Raw genomic sequence first — 16,988 nt, 5'->3', positions numbered from 1 at the left:
GGATCAGCAGCCTCACCTGCCCTGGGGACAGTCTACGGGATATTTAACAATCCGGGATAGCAGCGGGAAACAGCGCTGGAATAAGGGAATTTCCCGCAAAAAAGGGGAAGGTTGACAGCTATGGTTAAAACTTAGTGGGACTGTCTACTGCTGAGTAAAGTCAGTCTGCAGCACACATTCCAGTGAAGGAGTGTGGATCTGAATCAAGTCTACTTCTCCCTGGCAAACAGGTTGCAGTGGCAAACACGGGGAGCTGGAAGGTACTCTTCTTTGAGACGCATGTAAAATAAATAAATAAAGCCAAAACGACACATTTAAATAAAGAGCAGCCAGATTGAGTTTTCACATAGTTAGCGGCTATATAGTTGACAATTATAATGACAGGCTTGATTGACAGGCAGACAGAGGCTGGATTAATCAAGCAGTAATCCCATTGAAACCAGACATTTAATTAAAGCTTCTTCTAGCCGCTTTTGTTGAATCTTTTCCTGGGGGGGGGGGGCACCGAACATCCTCAGAGGAGTCTATGGAATTGCAAGCACACAATAACCTCCATTAATAAGCCCCTTGATAAATTAAACGGCCAAATTCTTTGGGAGAGAGCTGGAGGAAAAATATGCGGGTGCCTAGGAGCCAAGTTTATAACAATTTAGGGCAAAATTCCCAATCACTAATTTAAACAAAAATTTGCTTTGATAGCCAAGCTGGTGGTCCAGTACAAATTTCTGCTTTTAATTTAGATATTTGAGTTCCGTTTTTGCTTCCATCGTCTCCTTGTCCCTTTCCCCAAGGCCCTGGCAACAAGACACTTCTTTAAACATAAAAAGAAGATGCTACAGAAGTCACAATTCCTGCTTAGTACCTGTGTCTGCAGTCACTTAATCAAATAAATTCAGTGAAACAATAAATGTCTGGCTTATCTTACAGGACCCAGGTTTGCTGATCTCCCCCAAAGAGAGGCCTTTTAAAGTTCACGTCTGTAATTTTGAGTTTCCCAACCCCACAAAGGGGGAATAAGATGACTTGTTCACAACGTGCTCTTATGAAGGTTAACTGAAGGTTCCAAGTCCTATGTTCATACTTCCCAACAGTATTTTATTGGGAGGGAGCACTCTTGGTTCGGTCTACAAGGTTCATACTGTAAGGAGCAGAATTTCAGCAGGGCTTTCTCCATCACACTGAGGATAAGCCACAACTGGTGAATTTTCCCCTTTTTGCAAATCTCAGTGCTATAGAGCCTCCTGGACCTTATAACTGAGGCTGGTTTGTGACTAACTATGTACACTAATTCCCAAAACAGCAGCAGCAGAAATGCATTCAATGCAGAGTAAACAGGAGTCTGTATACGGCCTGTATGAACCAAACTGACAACGCCATGCTGGAGAAAAACTTATGTATCCAGCCACCAGGGATTGTGCATTCTAGCACAGCATGAATGGGAACGAAACCTGACTTGAATCCATGAACTATTGCAGCAAGAATGTTACTTGGCCCAAAATGGAAAGAAACAGAAGTCCCAGCAAAGGGAGAATGGATACAAAAACTTATGGAATATGCAGAAATGGCAAAACTTACTGGAAGAGTAGGAAATCAAGATAACAAACTTTATATATATAAAAGAATGGAAATGGTTTCTTGAGTATTTACAGATAAATTATAAACAGATGAAAACATTGGCAGGATTATTGTAATAACCTGAGTATATGTTTAAAGAAGATGAGTAAATGAGCAAATTAAGTTAACTTGGATATACAGAAGATATTAAAAACAAATTTAAGGAACCACAGAAAGAGGGGGGGAGGAAGTCAAGTTTTGAAATGTCAAAATGGTTGTAAAATTAGTGAAATGTATAAAATTAGTGAAATGTATGTTTGTATGTATGTATGTATGTATGTATGTATAAATAAATAAATAAATAGAATCCACAAACTATGACTTAACTAGGTTGTAGATAGGGTTGAGGTGGTAGACGATTTTGTCTGACTGGGTTCCACCATAACTGGCGACTTGTCCATTGACACCGAGCTGGACAAGCGCACTGGCAAGGCAGCTTTCTCCAAAAGGGTATAGGATAATGTGATGCTAATATCCAGTACCAAGATGAAGAAGGTCCACCAGGCTTGCTTGTTGAGAATGCTGCTTTATGGAAGTGAGCTATGGGCAACATACAACCGTCAGGACCGATGCCTCCACACCTTCCACAAGCCTATCACATGGCAGGACAGAGTTTCAAACAAAGATGTGCTCTCCCAGTCCCACATTCCTAGCTGTTGGGATACTGCCGGGGAGACGGGGGCATTTGGCAGGCCCCCAGCTGGCTCCAGCCACCAGCCGTAGCCGGGCGAACTCTGGTACAGCATCAATTAGCAACTCAAGCCTCAGAAGTCTTCAGAGGAGTTGAGCACGCTCTTATCAGCAGAGTGAATAAATCTTCACAACGGAAGTGGTGGACAGAGACATGTGTAAGCATGATTTACAGCATTTATTTAGCAGAGTTCAGGAACAAAGGAAAACATGTCTGCTTCCCTTCGTGTCCAGCAAAACAGCAAAAGCAAAAGCAATATACCAACGGAAGTTCCCAGCAAGCCTGTGCTGGAAATAAACAGGCATGTGACACACAACAGTCATGCCTGTTCCTTTTAAGATGGAACGGAACTATATCCTAACACTAGCATGTTCATATGGTCTGAAGCTCAACATCAAAAAAACGAAGATCATGGCCACTGGTCCCATCACCTCCTGGCAAATAGAAGGGGAAGAAATGGAGGCAGTGAGAGATTTTACTTTCTTGGGCTCCATGATCACTGCAGATGGTGACAGCAGTCACGAAATTAAAGGACGCCTGCTTCTTGGCAAACCTAGACAGCATCTTAAAAAGCAGAGACATCACCTTGCCAACAAAGGTCTGTATAGTTAAAGCTATGGTTTTCCCAGTAGTGATGTATGGAAGTGAGAGCTGGACCATAAAGAAGGCTGATCGCCGAAGAATTGATGCTTTTGAATTATGGTGCTGGAGGAGACTCTTGAGAGTCCCATGGACTGCAAGAAGATCAAACCTCTCCATTCTGAAGGAAATCAGCCCTGAGTGCTCACTGGAAGGACAGATCGTGAAGCTGAGGCTCCATTACTTTGGCCACCTCATGAGAAGAGAAGACTCCCTGGAAAAGACTCTGATGTTGGGAAAGATGGAGGGCACAAGGAGAAGGGGACGACAGAGGACGAGATGGTTGGACAGTGTTCTCAAAGCTACCAGCATGAGTTTGACCAAACTGCGGGAGGCAGTGGAAGACAGGAGTGCCTGGCACGCTCTGGTCCATGGGGTCATGACGAGTCGGACATGACTAAACGACTAAACAACAAAAGCATGTTCACACTTCCGTTTCAGCGACATCTACTCTGTCTTGGTTGCATCCACAGAATGGAAGACTGCAAGATCCCCAAGAATGTGCTCTACAGGAAGCTGGCGTCAGGCACCAGGCCAGTTTCTGCATTACAAAGATGTCTGCAAACATGTCATAAAGTCTGGCAACATCAACCCCGCCATGTAGGAATCCCTTGCAGATGATCACAGAGCCTGGAGACAGACAGACAGGCCGTGTGTCCACAGCAGTGACCAGAGGAGGAATGACCACTGGAAAGACCACAAAGAGCAGAAATGCCATGGTTCATCTGCAGCAGCACAACCAGTCACCTTCACCTGTCCCAGCTGCAACAAAACATGTCTCTCCTGTATTAGTCTCTACAACCACACCAGGCACTGCAACCTTCCAACAGTTTGACTTCACTACTCCATTGTCTCCTGAGAACAAAATAAGGTTGCTGAAGAGTTATGAGATTCTGGTTGATTTATGGAGTTGCGATGAGTTATTTAATGAAAGCCCTTGCCTCAATGGCTCAGGCAGTGGGGGGAGTTTCAGAACCGCAGTAAACTCCTTTGCTACTGTTAGTCAATTGTATAACTGAACAAGGGGCAAATTAGGCATAATTTTACAAGAGAATTGTTCACCATCCAACTAAGAACTTCTGTGAATGCATTTATAATGTAAACCAACTAGAACAAGACTGTTAATTAAAATAGTGATTCTGTTGCGGAAATCTGCAAGAGGTCTTTAAATGACCCCTCACCCACCATGCCAAAATATATATATGGTCACACAGCCTGTTTAATATACACACATACACTCTATTCAGATTCCAATTTAAAAATTTAAAATAATGAAAGCTAGGAGAAAGAGCTCCATGGGAATAATTAGTTTATGAGGTATGCATGTCACTCTTCTGGTGTGCTTGATTTTTAATATTAAAAAATGTATTTAGGCCCAAGTGAGTCACCAATAAAATCTCATTGCCATCAACACTATCTCACTTTAAAAAAAACAAACTTTTAAATTCCCCTAGCAGTTGCTGAATGGCTGATCAGCTTCCCAGTTCTTAAAAAAGTTTGATTTTCATCAAACCATTTTAAAGAGATGTCCTCAAATTCTGTCAGTTGGCATAACGTCCTTCAAGTTTTAATTGATTACTTTAAAAGGTCTATTCTGAAAATCTTGAAAGAATGGCATGATCACTTCTTGTCTCAATTGCACAATTCCCTGATATGAATGTATTTTGGTATGTTGCCGCTTAACGGTAGAAGGTCCATGAGATTGTTATTTTTAATAATATTTCCAATATCTTGCTCTAATACTTAAAGGATGATGAATTACTGTAATGTCAGTGTAATGTTCACTCATTCATATTTGAACAGCAGTGAGGATTTATCCATCCATTATGTTTTCTTCGTCTTTCAATCTACAAGCCAAATATAATATTCTGATTACTTCTTCTTTTGGACACTACCAAGATGACTACATTTCCAAATAGCTGTTCATATTTCATAAGTCCAAATGAGCGTGTTGATTGCTTTTGGGCACAGCAATACCTCAAGGAATCCAAAAGAAAACGGCAAAGTTCTAAAGCATGTGTTTGATAGCTGCTCCGTTGACCTTTGTTTCTGGAATTAGGTATAATAGTAAATGCTGACTTTCAGAGGTTACAGAACCTGGATTGTCCAGACTGCAGTGCGTCCAGCTAGGTACTCGCCACAAAGAATAGTAAACCATTTATGCATTAAGGGCACATATACTGTATGCAGCCATGCCTTTATCTACATTATCTACATCGTTCTGCTCGGACACTGAGGTCCAGCACTGAGGGCCTTCTGGCGGTTCCCTTGCTGCGAGAAGCCATGTTACAGGGAACCAGGCAGAGGGCCTTCTTGGTAGTGGCATCCGCCCTGTAGAACGCCCTCCCACCAGATGTCAAAGAGAAAAATAACTACCAAACTTTTAGAAAACATCTGAAGGCAGCCCTGTTTAGGGAGGTTTTTAATGTTTAATAGGTTATTGTATTTTAGTGTTTTGTTGGCAGCTGCCCAGAGTGGCCTGGGAAACCAAGCCAGATGGGCGGGGTAGAAATAATAAGTTATTATATTATTATTACACTTGAATTAAATCTGCTAGTTGATGCATTTGTTCTCCTTTCAGTTGTATTTACATTTATTTACCAATTTTACAGAAGGGACGCAGGTGGCGCTGTGGGTTAAACCACAAAGCCTAAGACTTGCCAACCAGAAAGTCGGCGGTTTGAATCCCCGCGATGGGGTGAGCTCCCGTTGCTTGGTCCCTGCTCCTACCAACCTAGCAGTTCGAAAGCACGAAGTGCAAGTAGATAAATAGGTACTGCTCCAGCAGGAAGGTAAACGGCATTTCCGTGTGCTGCTCTGGTTTGCCAGAAGCGGCTTAGTCATGCTGGCCACATGACCCGGAAGCTGTACGCCAGCTCCCTCGGCCAATAAAGCGAGATGAGCGCCGCAACCCCAGAGTCGGCCACGACTGGACCGACCCCCTGGTCAGGGGTCCCTTTACCTTTACCTTTACCAATTTTACAAAGAATTCCTGTAAAGTCGCTCCCCCTCCATGGGGGGCAGTGTTGCAAGCAGACGATGCACTCTCCCTGAGTATAACGGGGGGCGTGGCAATGCCACCTATGTCATAGGGAGTCCCGGCAGTGTCACATCCCCGGACGACCAATCCGGTTGACTAGGGGGCGTGGCTTGCCTTATTTAAGCTGCCACACAGCCGGCGGGCTCCCTCTCCTTACCTTCTCTTTCATTGGCTCTCCCGCCTTCCCGCCCTATTTTCATGCGTTCGCCATCTTGGCCTTGCTATGGACCATGGTTGGTCGCCTGTTGAGGGGGCCAGGTAGCAATTTTCCCACTTGGCAAATGGGCACCAGCCATGTGGTTTTCGCCTGCCTCGTAGCAATCGTCACAACTTTCGTAAAGTTTGGTGGTTAGGCATTGGTAAAACCTGATTTACTTCTTTAAGGGTATTCCGTTAAAGGTATCCGGGGGTGTGGATCTTGTCCCAAGCCTGGGTATGGGCTAAGGCATAGCTGTCAACTTTCCCCTTTTTTTAAAGGGAAATTACCTTATTCCGAATAGGATTCCTCGCAAGAAAAGGGAAAAGTTGACAGCTGTGGGCTAAGGCCATGCCACGACCCCATCAGGGACCCTGGGGGAGCTCTCAGTTGATGTACATCAGTGGTATCCAACTCCCCAGAGACTGCGATCTACTCACAGAGTTAAAAACTGGCAGTGATATAACCCCTTTTGGGGGGTTCAGGTCAAAGTTATTGAGCTTTCCTTAGGAGGGGAAGCCCTGTTTCTTTGGGGTTCAGGTTAAATTCTAGGGAGGAGGAAGGCCCATTTTTTAGGGGTTCAGGTCAAAGTTGTTGAGCTTCTTTGGGCTGAGCCAATGATCTACCAGTGATCTACCACAGACATCCAGTGATCTACTAGTAGATCATGATCTACCTGTTGGATGTGCCTGATGTACATCAGCAGGGCTCCCCCTACTGGTGACTGACCCTTACTAGACAACCTGCATGGCAGGCAGGAGTCAGATATAGTCAGTTCAATTCCAATGCCTAAGCCAATACCACTCACATTCTGTAACCAATAAAGTTGTGGCTTTAATTATCCCATTAACCCAAAATACTGGTGTCTGCGTGTTTCATTATTCTACAAATGGGGAGGGTTCGGGGTCTCGACATGCAAACAAATAACTAATTTTTCAACTCCAGCTTCATTTGTCTATGATTGGATGCCAGGTGCCATTTTGAATCAAGATCCTGGACCGAAATGTTCCCAACTGCACTGATTCAGATACCTCTGGAGAGATCTTCACCCAGCTTGGCGGGAGGGTTCCCCAAATGACCTATGCTTGGATCCCATCAGGAATCACTTCAAAAAAGTTATGTACTTCAGAAACGTTTAAGTACGTGTATGTGCCTCTCTGTGTGTAAAATCATTCTTAAAAAAGGAGATAAATTTTCTCCAACCCAATCAGGTTGATTAAAAATTTGCTCAGCATGAGTGACATAAGTATGGACAGTAAGCACATTCTCCAGGCAGACCTGAGCTAGCTTCCTGAAAAATCCTATAATGAGCACATTGCGTATGTGAAATGAATATGATTGACAGATCTTGTAGCATGCAGATTGTCCCTCCCAACTTCCTCTCTGAATTGTTATTTAAAATGTACATACAGTCATACCTCACATTGTGTCCGCTTCAGGTTACGTGTTTTTGTGTTGCATCCTGCGGCAACCCGGAAGTACCGGAACGGATTACTTCCAGGTTTCGCCGATCACACATGCGCAGAAGCACTAAATTGCGCTTTACACAGAAGCGCTAAATCGCGCTGCGCTCGTGCGCAGACTTGCATCAGTTCCGTGTTACGGATGGGCCTCCGGAACGGATCCTGTCTGTAACACGAGGTTCCACTGTAGTGCCATTGAACAATCAGCGTTCGTTTATAATTTGGAATTTTAGAAACATTTTCCATCGGCGGAAAGAAGCTCATGGGGAATCTAAGTAGTCAGGTTGTTAAATCTGAGGGCAGTGATATGCAAGGGTAGGATTGCCATACGTCCGAATTTTCCCAGACAGGTCTGGGATTCAAATGACAAAAATAGCATGGTTTTTTTTGTTTGTTTTTTTTAAAAAGACACCAAAATGTCCAGAGGTTTGGGAGTGCAAAAAACTGTGCCCTGGAAGCGGAAGCAAGTGGTTGTTTCTTTTCCTGCTGAGGCCCATAGCACCAAGCTCCCCTGTGCCTGGAAGCCCGGAGTCTCTGGGAATACAGTGCCAGGGCTGCATTAGCACTGCAAGATATCTTACACTGTCTTCTCAAAATCAGGCAGGCTTGGGAAAGGGGGTAGGAAAGGTACTCCTCGTCCACACAGGCAAAAGTGTTTGCACAGAAGGGGCCCAGAGGGGATGGCTTAAGGTGGTCCTGGGCACTGTGCAAAAAATACGTAAGTATCTCTCTCCTCCCCTGGGCACAGTGCCGGATTTACATATAAGCTAAAGAAGTTATAGCTTAGGACCCCACTGTCTGGGGACCCCAAAAAAATTTAAAGGAAAAAAACCTAGATGTACATTTCCAAAGATAAAATAAAAAACCAAAAAATAAAACCTACATACAGCAACAGTGTTTTGTGTTGTGAGCCTGCTCCCTAAAATATCACTGGTTTGCTCATTTCTCTCTCTCTCTCTCTCTCTCTCTCTCTCTCTATATATATATATATATATATATATGGCGCTGTGGTCTAAACCACTGAGCCTAGGACTTGCTGAACAGAAGGTCGGCAGTTCAAATCCCTGCGACAGGGTGAGCTCCTGTTACTCAGTCCCAGCTCCTGCCTACCTAGCAGTTAGAAAGCATGTCAAAGTGCAAGTAGATAAATACGTACCGCTCCGGCAGGAAGGTAACGGCGTTTCCGCGCACTGTTCTGGTTCGCCAGAAGCAGCTTAGTCATGCTGGCCACATGACCTGGAAACTTTCTGCGGACAAACGCTGGCTCCCTTGGCCAATAGAGTAAGATGAGCACCGCAACCCCAGAGTCATCCACAACTGGACCTAACGGTCAGGGGTACCTTTACCTTTATATATAGGGTGCTTACATTCTGCATGGACTGGTTGCATGGCTTTAGATACCTATTAGGTCCATAAATTACCGTCTAGCATATATTCAACACAAAAAACAGCGACAATTTGTTGTTGACGAAGGACAGATGGACATATAAAGGGGTCCAGTACCTTAATAATAATAATAATAATAATAAATTTTATTTATATCCCGCCCTCCCCAGCCGAAGCCGGGCTCAGGGCGGCTAATAACACTAAAACAGTGCAACATTATAAAAATTAATTAAAATTAAAATTGATGGCAACCATAAACTAAAGTTTTGTAAAGATTGCCAAGGAGGGAGCCAGGCTGCGCCCTAACTAAAGGCCTGGTGGAACAGCTCTGTCTTGCAGGCCCTGCGGAAAGATGTCAAGTCCTGCAGGGCCCTTGTCTCTTGTGACAGAGCGTTCCACCAGGTTGGAGCCGCAGCCAAAAAAGCCCTGGCTCTAGTTGAGGCCAGCCTAACCTCTCTGTGGCCTGGGACCTTCAAGATATTTTTATTTGAAGACAGTAAGTTCCTCTGTGGGACATACCAGGAGAGGCGGTCCCGAAGGTATGAGGGTCCTAGGCCGTATAGGGCTTTGAAGGTTAAAACCAGCAACTTAAACCTGATCCTGTACTCCACCGGGAGCCAGTGCAGCTGGTATAGCACCGGATGAATGTGATCTCGCAGCGAAGACCCCGTAAGGAGTCTCGCTGCGGCATTCTGCACCCACTGGAGTTTCTGGGTCAGTCTCAAGGGCAGCCCCACGTAGAGCGAGTTACAATAATCCAGTCTGGAGGTGACCGTCACGTGGATCACAGCGGCTAGATCAGGGCGAGAGAGGTAAGGAGCCAACTGCTTAGCTTGGCGGAGATGAAAAAATGCCGCCTTTGTTATAGCTGCAATCTGCGCCTCCGTGGAGAGGGAGGTATCGAAGATTACACCCAAACATTTAACGGACGGTGCTGGCACTAACTGAACCCCCGCAAGAGATGGGAGTTGCCCCCTCAATCCCATATCGTCCCGTCCCAGCCAGAGGACCTCTGTCTTCGAAGGATTTAACTTCAACCGGCTCCCATGTAACCATCCAGCCACAGCTTCCAAGCATCTGATCAGTGTGTCTGGGGCCGAGTCAGGATGGCCATCCATCAACAGATAGAGTTGGGTGTCATCCGCATACTGATGGCAACCCAGCCCAAAACTCCTGACAAGCTGGGCGAGGGGGCGCATAAAGATGTTAAAAAGCATCGGGGAGAGAATCGCACCCTGAGGCACTCCACACACCAAGGAGTGGTGGGATGACAATTCCCCCCCAAGCACCACCCTCTGTCCCCGACCAGAGAGAAATGAGCGCAGCCATTGAAGGACTGTGCCCTGGATCCCCACGTCGGCAAGGCGGTGGTCCAGGAGTTCGTGATCGACCATGTCGAAGGCTGCTGACAGGTCTAGAAGAATCAGCAGCCCCGACCCGCCTCGATCCAGCTGCCTGTGGAGATCATCTGTTAGGGCGACCAGAGCTGTCTCGGTCCCATGACCAGCGCGGAAACCGGACTGGAATGGATCCAGAGTCAATGTTTCATCCAGAAACCTACCAAGCTGTTCAGCAACCGCTCTTTCAATCACCTTACCCAGGAATGGAAGATTCGAAACCGGGCGGTAATTGGATAGATCTAAGGGATCTAATGATGTTTTCTTTAAAAGCGGGCGCACCACTGCCTCCTTCAGTTCCCCTGGGAATGTCCCGGTGCCAAGGGACAAATTGATGATATTCCCCAGGGGGGCCCGCACCTCGTCTGGACACGCTCTAATCAGCCAGGACGGGCACGGGTCGAGAGGGCAAGTGGTGGGCTTTCCAGCTCGGAGGAGTCTGTCCACATCGGCTGGGGATATCCGGTCAAAGTGGTCCAATACTGGACCCGAGGACATTTGAGGGGCCTCCAGTTCCTTTATTGTATCCAAATTGGCAGGGAGGTCATGGTGGAACAACAGGACCTTCTCCGCAAAAAAGCTCGCAAATGTCTCACAGCTGTGTGTCAAATTGTTATTTAAATTTGGCTGTCCTTCGAGGGACGTTAAAGACCGAATTATACTAAATAATTGCGCCGGGCGACAGCTAGCGGATGCAATGGAGGCCGAGAAGTAGGACTTCTTAGCGGCCTTCACTGCCATCTCGTAGGTTTTCATAAGCTACCTTCAGTAGCTTAGGGCCTCATCAAAGCTAAATCCAGCCCTGCCTGGGCATGCTAACTCATGAGAGAAAGAGAGAGAGAAAGAGAGTTACCCCTATTCTTGGGCTGCCATCGCAGTTTTGTTGTGGTTGTTTTTGTGTTTTCTTTAAAAAAAAAAGCTAAACAATTTTAGGTCTCTCCTTAAAAAAGCTCAGCAATCTTGGTGGTTTCCTTAAAAACAGCTCGATAATTTTGGGGTGTCCTGGTTTTTACTTTTTGGAATATGGCAACCCTATGTGAGAGGGGAAATCACAAAGCAACAAAAAGAAAACATATGCCAGTTTGTGCCTCTCGGAAATTCCTATACAAGCACACACACATGGAACGGTGTAGGTACAAGATAGGGATGCATATTCTCAGACAGCTGGTTATGTCTGACGTACATAAAGGGGAGGAACTCTGTCCACACTATGCATTTTACAAGCCTTTGCTTGGAAACGGTACATCTGTCCAAAGAATAATTCTGGGAAATTATGAGAATTCCACAACAGGCAAATCAGTTACAGACTCTCCTCCTTTTTCAGCCTCACTCAAGGTGGGGGTTCCTTCTCCCTCCACTCCTTCTGAACAACAACAACGACAAAAATCCAAAACCCATAAAAAGCAAAGGTGGTCACATTTATCTGTAAACCCTCCAAAATTGACAGCTGGGCAATATCTTTATTAGGCCAACCCAAAACATCAGAAATAGTGGCAAGCGTTAAGTTCTCTAGAACTCTTAAATAGGCAAGATTTGTGAATGTTACAGAACATTAACTTCAGGGTTAGATGCAGTTTTCCCCCAAGTGATTTTATTGCACTGAACCTTATTGGAATCTTGTATGCATGCCAATAGGATGTCCCCACTTTTGTCGGAGAAATGTTGGAGGGTATGCAATAAAGTTTTGAGAACTGAAATTGATAAGTGGTAAAGCCAGGGCTTCTTTTCAGCCAAAACTCACCAGAACTCAGTCCGGGCACCTCTCTGGTGAGAGTCATTGCCATGATAAGAGAACAAGGGTGAGTTCTGGCACCTCTTTTTCTAGAAAAACAGCACTGAGTATACCTGATGGGGAAACATCACAGCATAATTCAACAAAAGCTCACCAAATTGTGACAGGTTGTAATAAAGGGCCCAGTCTCTTAATGGCAGGATTTGTGCCAAAACATTGGTTGCTGCAGCATATTAATACACTCCTGTAAAGGAGAAAATTGCTGCTTCTGTCAAACTGACTCCTACAGGCAAACTAGTTGCCATTTTCTCTTTTAAAGAAAGAGGGGTGGGAATAAAACACGACCAAGGTTTAGCCCCTAAGCTGGGCTTCCTTTCCCATGGTCACTCCCCACTCTCCCCCCCCCCAACTTGCAAAGCCCCCGTTTGACGAAATGTGCTCAGATATTCTAAAATCTCCCAAGTATGCGACTGGGAGTATAAGAATAGCACATCAACCTTTCCGTTGCTCTGTATATAAGATGGAGCAGATCACAGCCATCATTTTGGGCTGTGAAGAAAGCAGCTGGCAAGACAACGCAGCTGATACAATCAGTGCACATTGTAAGTGCAGCAGATCTGCACAGAGCGGAAAGCGACCTATTGTTTTCTCCTCCACAACAAGCCTGAGACATCTTCTATGCCCCGTGATTCATTCTGGGACTCGCCAGAAGGGCATTCTACACATGGGGCGTGATGTAACGCCAGCCCAATTAGTATGTGTTTAACAATTTCCCATAGTTTACAAGTGCTGTAATAGAAGACTAATTTCTGGCTTCATTAAAATCAGGCTGTTGCTTCTGGACAGTATAGCAGCATTGCTTCATTCCTGGCATCCGAACGAACTTTCTCCAGTATATGCATTAAAATCACTTGCATATGTCCCCCTCCCTCCCTTATTTTGCAAATCCGTTCTAGGGTTTTTGTGACTTTAATTGACAGGGGAATTAATAAATTACGTGGGGGAGAGATGGGAGTTCACCAGTTTGCTGTTTTGCAACAATTAAGCTTCCCTAATGGAAAGCTTGCTTTCCAGTTGTATTTAATAAAACGTAAGCAGGAGGCTGAAATGAAGCAGGAAGAATGATATCTGAAAAGATACAAGGCACAGGGGGAAAGGTTGAGCTGATTTCAAGTGGCGGAAAAGCGGCCTCTTGCCCTAAGTGCCAAAAGGAAGTAATAAGGATCAGGAAGTTTAAGGTCAAAACGACACATTGCATAAAATGCATGGTTGCTGCAGAGAACAGCAGCCACCAGTTTCGTTCTTTCCCTCACCCCATAACGTTCAAGACAACCAACCTATGTCTTGACATCACGCCATGTGAATTGGCAGTCAAGTAAAGTAGCCTGGATATCACAGTTACAGATAGGTAGCCGTGTTGGTCTGCCATAGTCAAAACAAAATAAAAAAATTCCTTCCAGTAGCACCTAAAAGACCAACTAAGTTAGCTCTTGGTATGAGCTTTCGTGTGCATGCACACTTCTTCAGATATCTGAAGTATCTGAAGAAGTATCTGAAGAAGTGTGCATGCACACGGAAGCTCATACCAAGAACTAACTTAGTTGGTCTTTAAGGTGCTACTGGAAGGAATTTTTTTATTTTGTTCTGGATATCACAGTAGGGGAAGACAGAATAAAACACATGGTTGTGCTTTTCATTGGCTCGGTGTGTAGTTCCCGCAATCTTACTCTTATATACTTGGAAGAGTCTCAGTAGAATTTATCGCCAAGGAGACTGCAAGGCTGCGATCTCATTCTCACCTACCTGCGAGTAGGGAGTAAGCTCCCATTGAATCCAACGGGACTAACTTCTGAGGAGAAGTGTGCATGCACATGAAAGCTCATACCGATAACAAACTTAGTTGGTCTCTAACGTGCTACTGGAAGGAATTTTTTTATTTTGTTTCTGAGGAGAAGACATGCATAGGTTGGCACTGCTGATCTCAATTCCCTCACAAATGTTACCAGGTTCGCCAGCTTCCTCAAATGTTTCCAAATATCGCTATGCCCCGGCACTGACATAGACAAAATGTAATACAGTGGTACCTCGCAAGACGAAATTAATTCGTTCTGCGAGTTTTTTCGTCTTGCGATTTTTTTCATTTTGCGAAGCATGGATTTTGGAAAAGCTTCAAAAATCACCAAAGTCTTCAAAAACCTCAAAAAAGGCTACCACACCGCGTGCTATGAGTTACTCCTCGAAGTCAAGTCGCAACTGCACCCCCTGAATGCACGGTTTTAAGAAAAAGGAAACAAACTTGCAAGACAAAGGAAACAAACTTGCAAGACGTTTTCGTCTTGCGAAGCAAGCCCATAGGGAAATCCGTCTTGCGAAGCAACTCAAAAAACGAAAAACTCTTTCGTCTTGCGAGTTTTTCGTCTTACGAGGCATTCGTCTTGCAAGGTACCACTGTATCTGTTGTGTAACAACTTCTTACACTGTTTAGGATGGAAGCGTAAGTGGTTGTATACTCAACCAAAACACACACACACACACCCCACTCACACACAGAAGCCCTTTCTAACAGGAATCTACACGTACGGATGCAGGGCTGACATCCTGGAGAAACCGCCCAATTTGGAAAGCTTAATGAAAGCAATTTGTTAACAATTTCACACACCATTTGATCACAATTCTTGAATGTCAAATTTTCCTGTGCGATTCCACCCTCCCCTCCCCCCAGTAAATAGGGTGTTGCATGCTGTTTTAGCAATTCATTAATCATCTTTTCATCACGGCGAAGTTCAATGCGGCTCTCTCAGTAGGAGAGCAAAAGAAGCACTCTGCACTAAAGTGAGCTACGCCATGGGAAAATGAGAAGGTACACATTCAGCAGAGCAACTAATATGTTCTTCCTGAGAAATTGAGGATACTCCCTTGCGCTACGGGATGCTCCACCTATTGTGAGGCAGAGGTGAAAAGGAAGGGGCATGGAAAAATATAAGCTTTACTTATATTACAGATGAAATTAATTATGCTGAAGAAAGTCAGAGCTGCTAACAAGGATTCCATTCGGTTTCCTCTAGTAGTGCCTTAGTCTCGTCACCTTCCCAGCTGTATCCCCATATCTCAGAAGCCTCTCTTTTTCTCATCACGGCAGATGGGCTCTATATCACAACCCACAGGAATTTCATCCTTTTGTAGCGTTGAAAGAAGTATCACAGACTGCTCGGATGCAAAGGAATGGTGGGAGGAACCAGCTGGGGAACCCCCCCCCCCAGGGAAAAAGGCTCAGAGCCAGAGGATTGGTAGAGTCATGAAAATGAGTGGTCCAAGGGAGAAGACTGGTGGGAGAAGGTGTCAGAAGCTGAAGAGGTAACAAGGTATAGTGAGCTGGGGGAGTCTGTGGCAGAGAGCAGTTCAGACTCAAAGGCAGAAGCTGAAGCAGGAGAGAAGGCAGGCCAAGAGACAGAGATGAGGTGAAGAGGCACAGGAGTCTCCGTCTCCTGCTGCAACAAGCTCCGCTCCCCCTTGGTCTCCCAGAACCAGGAGAGGCATGAAGAAGGTGGAGGAGAAGTTGGCTTCATGCAGGCGCAGTCTCAAATTGCTTGGGAAAAACTTAAGCAGCTGTGGAGAGGCGAGGACTTTCAGTCTCAGCAACTGCTTCATGGGGGCAAGATTGGTGTTCAGCTCTTCTCGGCAGTGTGAAAAAATATAGTGTTCAACTAGGTTTGACTCAAAGTGTTGTTGTTGTTGTTGTTTAGTCGTGTCTGACTCTTCATGACCCCATGGACCAGAGCACGCCAGGCACTCCTGTCTTCCACTGCCTCCCGCAGTTTGGTCAAACTCATGCTGGTAGTTTCGAGAACACTGTCCAACCATCTCGTCCTCTGTCGTCCCCTTCTCCTTGTGCCCTCCATCTTTCCCAACATCAGGGTCTTTCCCAGGAAGTCTTCTCTTCTCATGAGGTGGCCAAAGTATTGGAGCCTCAGCTTCAGGATCTATCCTTCCAGTGAGCACTCAGAATGGATAGGTTTGATCTTCTTCAGAGAAGAGTAGCTATGCTCATTAGGCCTGATGCTTCTGTGGAGATCCTGTTTTGGCTAATAAAGAGTTAACTCCAACTGCTGGCTTGCTCCTGACAAAAATCGGTGAATGCTACTTTAATCCAAGCAGAAAATAATAATAATTGAGCTGATAACCATAACAAAACATTTTTTATGACCTGGTCGTTGGTAAACCCCACTCAGAGACTGGAGTGCACTTAACAGAATATCTCAAAGGAGAAGATTTCTCTTGTAAAACTGTGAACTGATAGATTCTATACTACAAATGGGGGACTGATGATGTGGAAATCTGGAGGCCACATACCTTGGGTGTCTACTCAGAGTCAGATGTGGTCACGTGGTTTTTGGCTGCCAAAGCCCAAACAAAGCCTTTAAGCTTTTCGATGACAAAATAATGAGTCAACAACAATAGCAGTCACTTTGTAAGCTCCCCACAGCAGTGGCTAAATGCTCTTAGCCCAGAGACGGAAAGAAGAAAAGTACTGTATTTTTTGCTCTGTAAGACTCACTTTTTCCCTCCTAAAAAGTAAGGGGAAATGTGTGTGCGTCTTATGGAGCGAATGCAGGCTGCACAGCTATCCCAGAAGCCAGAACAGCAAGAGGGATTGCTGCTTTCACTGCACAGCGATCCTTCTTGCTGTTCTGGCTTCTGAGATTCAGAATTTTTTTTTTCTTGTTTTCCTCCTCCAAAAACTAGGTGCGTCTTGTGGTCTGGTGCGTCTTATAGAGCGAAAAATATGGTGCCAACCAGAAAGAGTGGCAGACCAAGCTGATGGAACATGCC

General features: G+C 45.2%; 1 protein-coding gene across 1 annotated transcript in view; it reads right to left on the bottom strand.

Annotated features, from left to right (window-relative positions):
• FBXL7 (F-box and leucine rich repeat protein 7) overlaps nt 1–16,988 on the bottom strand; it is a 207,842-nt gene that overhangs the window by 159,137 nt on the left and 31,717 nt on the right. The gene's annotated exons all lie outside the window — the stretch shown is intronic.

This window comes from Podarcis cretensis, assembly GCF_951804945.1.
Source record: "Podarcis cretensis genome assembly, chromosome: 7".
Classification (NCBI taxonomy): domain Eukaryota; kingdom Metazoa; phylum Chordata; class Lepidosauria; order Squamata; family Lacertidae; genus Podarcis; species Podarcis cretensis.
The sequence above is the reverse complement of the archived record's forward strand: the minus strand, read 5'-3'. Positions and strand labels throughout refer to the sequence as shown.